Genomic DNA, 7,629 nt, shown 5'->3' on the forward strand with positions numbered 1-7,629 from the left:
GCTTTGGTGCCTTGGACATGAGCTAGGACCTTAAAATTCTGCATGAAAGGAGGACTAGCAGCCGAGTTGCACGGGAGAATGTGAAAAGTGTTCATATGTAGTAAAAACCTGAGAAATCCGTCCGTTTTCGTCATTTGTTATCGAATCGACTTAAAGCCTGATCGTCACATTGGCCGCTCTTCTCTCTGAAACGGTTGTACTTATCGTCTGCAAAGCTATGTCGCGTGCTGCGGTATGCGGAGACACTAAAAGCACCATAGTAGAACACAGATGAAGCTTCTAAGTTGATGTAGCAGCCAGTAAGAAGTAGTACAATTCAAGTTTTAGATATTGATTATTAACTTTTTAGCTGGCTTTGGTGCCTTGGACATGAGCTAGGACCTTAAGAATCTGCATGAAAGGAGGACTAGTAGCCGAGTTGCACGGGAGAATGTGAAAAGTGTTCATATGTAGTAAAAACCTGCGAAATCCGTCCGTTTTCGTCATTTGTTATCGAATCGACTTAAAGCCAGATCGCCACATTGGCCGCTCTTCTCTCTGAAACGGTTGTACTTATCGTCTGCAAAGCTATGTCGCGTGCTGCGGTATGCGGAGACACTAAAAGCACCATAGTAGAACACAGATGAAGCTTCTTAAGTTGATGTAATAGCCAGTAAGAAGTAGTACAATTCAAGTAATAGGTATTGATTATTGACTTTTTAGCTGGCTTTGGTGCCTTGGACTTGAGCTAGGACCTTAAGAATCTGCATGAAAGGAGGACTAGCAGCCGAGTTGCATGGGAGAATGTGAAAAGTGTTCATATGTAGTAAAAACCTGAGAACTCCGTCCGTTTTCGTCATTTGTTATCGAATCGACTTAAAGCCAGATCGCCACATTGGCCGCTATTCTCTCTGAAACGGTTGTACTTATCGTCTGCAGAGCTATGTCGCGTGCTGCGGTATGCGGAGACACTAAAAGCACCATAGTAGAACACAGATGAAGCTTCTATGTTGATGTAATAGCCACTAAGAAGTAGTACAATTCAAGTTTTAGGTACCGATTATTCACTTTTTAGCTGGCTTTTTGTGCCTTGGACATGAGCTAGGACCTTACGAATCTGCATGAAAGGAGGACTAGCAGCCGAGTTGCACGGGAGAATGTGAGAAGTGTTCATATGTAGTAAAAACCTGAGAAATCCGACCGTTTTCGTCATTTGTTATCGAATCGACTTAAATCCAGATCGTCACTTGGCCGCTCTTCTCTCTGGAACGGTTGTACTTATCGTCTGCAAAGCTCTGTCGCGTGCTGCGGTATGCAGAGACACTAAAAGCACCATAGTAGAACACAGATGAAGCTTCTAAGTTGATGTAATAGCAAGTAAGAAGTAGTACAATTCAAGTTTTAGGTACTGATTATTGACTTTTTGGCTGGCTTTGTTGCCTTGGACATGAGCCAAGACCTTAAGATTCTGCATGAAAGGAGGACTAGCAGCCGAGTTGCACGGGCGAATGTGGAATGTATTCGTATGTAGTAAAAACCTAGATATTCGCCCGTTATCGTCATTTGTTATCGAATCGACTTAAAGCCAGATCTTCACATTGGCCGCTCTTCTCTCTGAAACGGTTGTTCTTATCGTCTGCATAGCTATGACGTGTGCTGCGGTATGCGGAGACACTAAAACCACCATAGTAAAACACAGATGAAGCTTCTAAGTTGATGTAATAGCCAGTAAGAAGTAGTACAACTCAAGTTTTAGGTATCGTTTATTGACTTTTTAGCTGGCTTTGGTGCCTTGGACATGAGCTAGGACCTTGAGATTCTGCATGAAAAGAGGACTAGCAGCCGAGTTGCACGGGACAGTGTGAAAAGTGTTCATATGTAGTAAAAACCTGCGTAATCCGTCCGTTTTCGTCATTTGTTATCGAAGCGACTTAAAGCCAGATCGTCACATTGGTCGCTCTTCTCTCTGAAACGGTTGTACTTATCGTCTGCAAAGCTATGTCGCGTCCTGCGGTATGCGGAGACACTAAAAGGACCATAGTAGAACACAGATGAAGCTTCTAAGATGATGTAATTGCCAGTAAGAAGTAGTACAATTCAAGTTTTAGTTACTGGTTATTGACTTTTTAGCTGGCTTTGGTGCCTTGGACATGAGCTAGGACCTTAAGATTCTGCATGAAAGGAGGACTAGCAGCCGACTTGCACGGGAGAGTGTGAGAAGTGTTTATATGTAGTAAAAACCTGAGAAATCCGTCCGTTTTCGTCATTTGTTATCGAATCGACTTAAAGCCAGATCGTCACATTGGCCGCTCTTCTCTCTGAAACGGTTGTACTTATCGTCTACAAAGCTATGTCGCGTGCTGCGGTATGTGGAGACACTAAAAGCACCATAGTAGAACACAGATGAAGCTTCTAAGTTGATGTAATAGCCAGTAACAAGTAGTACAATTCAAGTTTTAGGTATTGATTATTAACATTTTAGCTGGCTTTGGTTCCTTTGACATGAGCTAGGACCTTAAGATTCTGCATGAAAGGAGAACTGGCAGCCGAGTTGCACGGGAGAATGTGAAAAGTGTTCATATGTAGTAAAAACCTGAGAAATCCGTCCGTTTTCGACATTTGTTATCGAATCGACTTAAAGCCAAATCGTCACATTGGCCGCTCTTCTCTCTGAAACGGTTGTACTTATCGTCTGCAAAGCTATGTCGCGTGCTGCGGTATGTGGAGACACTAAAAGCACCATAGTAGAACACAGATCAAGCTTCTAAGTTGATGTAATAGCCAGTAGGAAGTAGCGCAATTCAAGTTTTAGGTATCGATTATTGACTTCTTAGCTGGCTTTGGTTCCTTGGACATGAGCTAGGACCTTAAGATTCTGCATGAAAGGAGGACTAGCAGCCGAGTTGCACGGGAGAATGTGAAAAGTGTTCATATGTATTAAAAACCTGAGAAATCCGTCCGTTTTCGTCATATGTTATCGAATCGACTTAATGCCAGATCGTACATGGCCGTTATTCTCTCTGAAACGGATGTACTTATCGTCTGCAAAGCTATGTCGCGTGCTGCGGTATGCGGAGACACTAAAAGCACCATAGTAGAACACAGATGAAGCTTCTAAGCTGATGTAATAGCCAGTAAGAAGTCGTACAATACAAGTTTTAGGTACTGATTATTTACTTTATAGCTGGCTTTGGTGCCTTGGACATGAGCTAGGACCTTAAGGATCTGCATGAAAGGAGGACTAGCAGCCGAGTTGCACAAGAGAGTGTGGACAGTGTTCATATGAAGTAAAAACCTGAGAAATCCGTCCGTTTTCGTCATTTGTTATCGAATCGACTTAAAGCCAGATCGTCACATTGGCCGCTCTTCTCTCTGAAACGGTTGTACTTATCGTCTGCAAAGCTATGTCGCGTGCTGCGGTATGCGGAGACACTAAAAGCACCATAGTAGAACACAGATGAAGCTTCTTAAGTTGATGTAATAGCCAGTAAGAAGTAGTACAATTCAAGTAATAGGTATTGATTATTGACTTTTTAGCTGGCTTTGGTGCCTTGGACTTGAGCTAGGACCTTAAGAATCTGCATGAAAGGAGGACTAGCAGCCGAGTTGCATGGGAGAATGTGAAAAGTGTTCATATGTAGTAAAAACCTGAGAACTCCGTCCGTTTTCGTCATTTGTTATCGAATCGACTTAAAGCCAGATCGCCACATTAGCCGCTCTTCTCTCTGAAACGGTTGTACTTATCGTCTGCAGAGCTATGTCGCGTGCTGCGGTATGCGGAGACACTAAAAGCACCATAGTAGAACACAGATGAAGCTTCTAAGTTGATGTAATAGCCACTAAGAAGTAGTACAATTCAAGTTTTAGGTACCGATTATTGACTTTTTAGCTGGCTTTTTGTGCCTTGGACATGAGCTAGGACCTTACGAATCTGCATGAAAGGAGGACTAGCAGCCGAGTTGCACGGGAGAATGTGAGAAGTGTTCATATGTAGTAAAAACCTGAGAAATCCGACCGTTTTCGTCATTTGTTATCGAATCGACTTAAATCCAGATCGTCACTTGGCCGCTCTTCTCTCTGGAACGGTTGTACTTATCGTCTGCAAAGCTATGTCGCGTGCTGCGGTATGCAGAGACACTAAAAGCACTATAGTAGAACACAGATGAAGCTTCTAAGTTGATGTAATAGCAAGTAAGAAGTAGTACAATTCAAATTTTAGGTACTGATTATTGACTTTTTGGCTGGCTTTGGTGCCTTGGACACGAGCTAGGACCTTGAGATTCTGCATGAAAGGAGGACTAGCAGCCGAGTTGCACGGGACAGTGTGAAAAGTGTTCATATGTAGTAAAAACCTGAGAAATCCGTCCGTTTTCGTAATTTGTTATCGAATCGACTTAAAGCCAGATCGTCACATTGGTCGCTCTTCTCTCTGAAACGGTTGTACTTATCGTCTGCAAAGCTATTTCGCGTCCAGCGGTATGCGGAGACACTAAAAGGACCATAGTAGAACACAGATGAAGCTTCTAAGATGATGTAATTGCCAGTAAGAAGTAGTACAATTCAAGTTTTAGTTACTGATTATTAACTTTTTAGCTGGCTTTGGTGCCTTGGACATGAGCTAGGACCTTAAGATTCTGCATGAAAGGAGGACTAGCAGCCGACTTGCACGGGAGAGTGTGAAAAGTGTTTATATGTAGTAAAAACATGAGAAATCCGTCCGTTTTCGTCATTTGTTATCGAATCGACTTAAAGCCAGATCGTCACATTGGCCGCTCTTCTCTCTGAAACGGTTGTACTTATCGTCTACAAAGCTATGTCGCGTGCTGCGGTATGTGGAGACACTAAAAGCACCATAGTAGAACACAGGTGAAGCTTCTAAGTTGATGTAATAGCCAGTAAGAAGTAGTACAATTCAAGTTTTAGGTATTGATTATTGACATTTTAGCTGGCTTTGGTTCCTTGGACATGAGCTAGGACCTTAAGATTCTGCATGAAAGGAGGACTAGCAGCCGAGTTGCACGGGAGAATGTGAAAAGTGTTCATATGTATTAAAAACCTGAGAAATCCGTCCGTTTTCGTCATTTGATATCGAATCGACTTAAAGCCAGATCGTACTTGGCCGCTATTCTCTCTGAAACGGTTGTACTTATCGTCTGCAAAGCTATGTCGCGTGCTGCGGTATGTGGAGACACTAAAAGCACCATAGTAGAACACAGATGAAGCTTCTAAGCTGATGTAATAGCCAGTAAGAAGTAGTACAATACAAGTTTTAGGTACTGATTATTTACTTTATAGCTGGCTTTGGTGCCTTGGACATGATCTATGACCTAAAGATTCTGCATGAAAGGAGGACTAGCAGCCGAGTTGCACGGGAGAATGTGAAAAGTGTTCATATGTAGTAAAAACCTGAGAAATCCGTCCGTTTTCGTCATTTGTTATCGAATCGACTAAAAGCCAGATCGTCAAATTGGCCGCTCTTCTCTCTGGAACCGTTGTACTTATCGTCTGCAGAGCTATGTCGCATGCTGCGGTATGCGGAGACACTAAAAGCACCACAGTAGAACACAGATGAAGATTCTAAGTTGACGTAATAGCCACTAAGAAGTAGTACAATTCAAGTTTTAGGTATCGATTATTGACTTTTTAGCTGGCTTTGGTGCCTTGGACATGAGCTAGAACCTTAAGAATCTGCATGAAAGGAGGACTAGCAGCCGAGTTGCACGGGAGAATGTCAAAAGTGTTCATATGTAGTAAAATCCTGAGAAATTCGTCCGTTTTCGTCATTTGTTATCGAATCGACTTAAAGCCAGATCGTCACATTTGCCGCTATTCTCTCTGAAACGGTTGTACTTATCGTCTGCAAAGCTATGTCGCGTGCTGCGGTATGCGGAGACCCTAAAAGCACCATAGTAGAACACAGATGAAGCTTCTAAGTTGATGTAATAGCCAGTAAGAAATAGTACAATTCAAGTTTTAGGTATTGATTATTGATTTTTAGCTGGCTTTGGTGCCTTGGACATGAGCTAATACCTTAAGATTCTGCATGAAAGGAGAACTAGTAGCCGAGTTGCACGGGAGAGTGTGAAAAGTGTTTATATGTAGTAAAAACCTGAGAAATCCGTCCGTTTTCGTCATTTGTTATCGAATCGACTTAAAGCCAGATCGTCACATTGGCCGCTCTTCTCTCTGAAACGGTTGTACTTATCGTCTGCAAAGCTATGTCGCGTGCTGCGGTATGTGAAGACACTAAAAGCACCATAGTAGAACGCAGATGAAGCTTCTAAGATGACGTAATTGCCAGTAAGAAGTAGTAAAATTCAAGTTTTAGTTACTGATTATTGACTTTTTAGCTGGCTTTGGTGCCTTGGACATGAGCTAGGACCTTAAGATTCTGCATGAAAGGAGAACAAGCAGCCGAGTTGCATGGGAGAATTTAAAAAGGGTTCATATGTAGTAAAAACCTGAGAAATCCGTCCGTTTTCGGCATTTGTTATCGAATCGATTTAAAGCTAGATCGTCACATTGGCCGCTCTTCTCTCTGAAACGGTTGTACTTATCGTCTGCAAAGCTATGTCGCGTGCTGCGGCATGCAGAGACACAAAAAGCACCATAGTAGAACACAGATGAAGCTTCTAAGTTGATGTAATAGCAAGTAAGAAGAAGTACAATTCTATGTTTTGGTACTCATTATTGACTTTTTAGCTGGCTTTGGTGCCTTGGACATGAGCTAGGACCGTAAGATTCAGCATAAAAGGAGGACTAGCAGCCGAGTTGCACGGGAGAGTGTGAAAAGTGTTTATATGTAGTAAAAACCTGAGAAATCCGTCCGTTTTCGTCATTTGTTACCGAATCGACTTAAAGCTAGATCGTCACATTGGCCGCTCTTGTCTCTGAAACGGTTGTACTTATCGTCTGCAAAGCTATTTCGCGTGCTGCGGTATGTGGAGACACTAAAAGCACCATAGTAGAACACAGATGAAGCTTCTAAGTTGATGTAATAGCCAGTAAGAAGTAGTACAATTCAAGTTTTAGGTATTGATTATTGACATTTTAGCTGGCTTTGGTTCCTTGGACATGAGCTAGGACCTTAAGATTCTGCATGAAAGGAGACCTAGCAGCCGAGTTGCACGGGAGAATATGAAAAGTGTTCATATGTAGTAAAAACCTGAGAAATCCGTCCGTTTTCGACATTTGTTATCGAATCGACTTAAAGCCAGATCGCCACATTGGCCGCTCTTCTCTCTGAAACGGTTGTACTTATCGTCTGCAGAGCTATGTCGCGTGCTGCGGTATGCGGAGACACTAAAAGCACCATAGTAGAACACAGATGAAGCTTCTAAGTTGATGTAATAGCCACTAAGAAGTAGTACAATTCAAGTTTTAGGTACCGATTATTGACTTTTTAGCTGGCTTTTTGTGCCTTGGACATGAGCTAGGACCTTACGAATCTGCATGAAAGGAGGACTAGCAGCCGAGTTGCACGGGAGAATGTGAGAAGTGTTCATATGTAGTAAAAACCTGAGAAATCCGACCGTTTTCGTCATTTGTTATCGAATCGACTTAAATCCAGATCGTCACTTGTCCGCTCTTCTCTCTGGAACGGTTGTACTTATCGTCTGCAAAGCTCTGTCGCGTGCTGCGGTATGCAGA

The sequence above is a fragment of the Schistocerca gregaria genome, unplaced genomic scaffold (genome assembly GCF_023897955.1).
Source record: "Schistocerca gregaria isolate iqSchGreg1 unplaced genomic scaffold, iqSchGreg1.2 ptg000244l, whole genome shotgun sequence".
In the NCBI taxonomy this organism is placed as follows: Eukaryota; Metazoa; Arthropoda; class Insecta; order Orthoptera; family Acrididae; genus Schistocerca; species Schistocerca gregaria.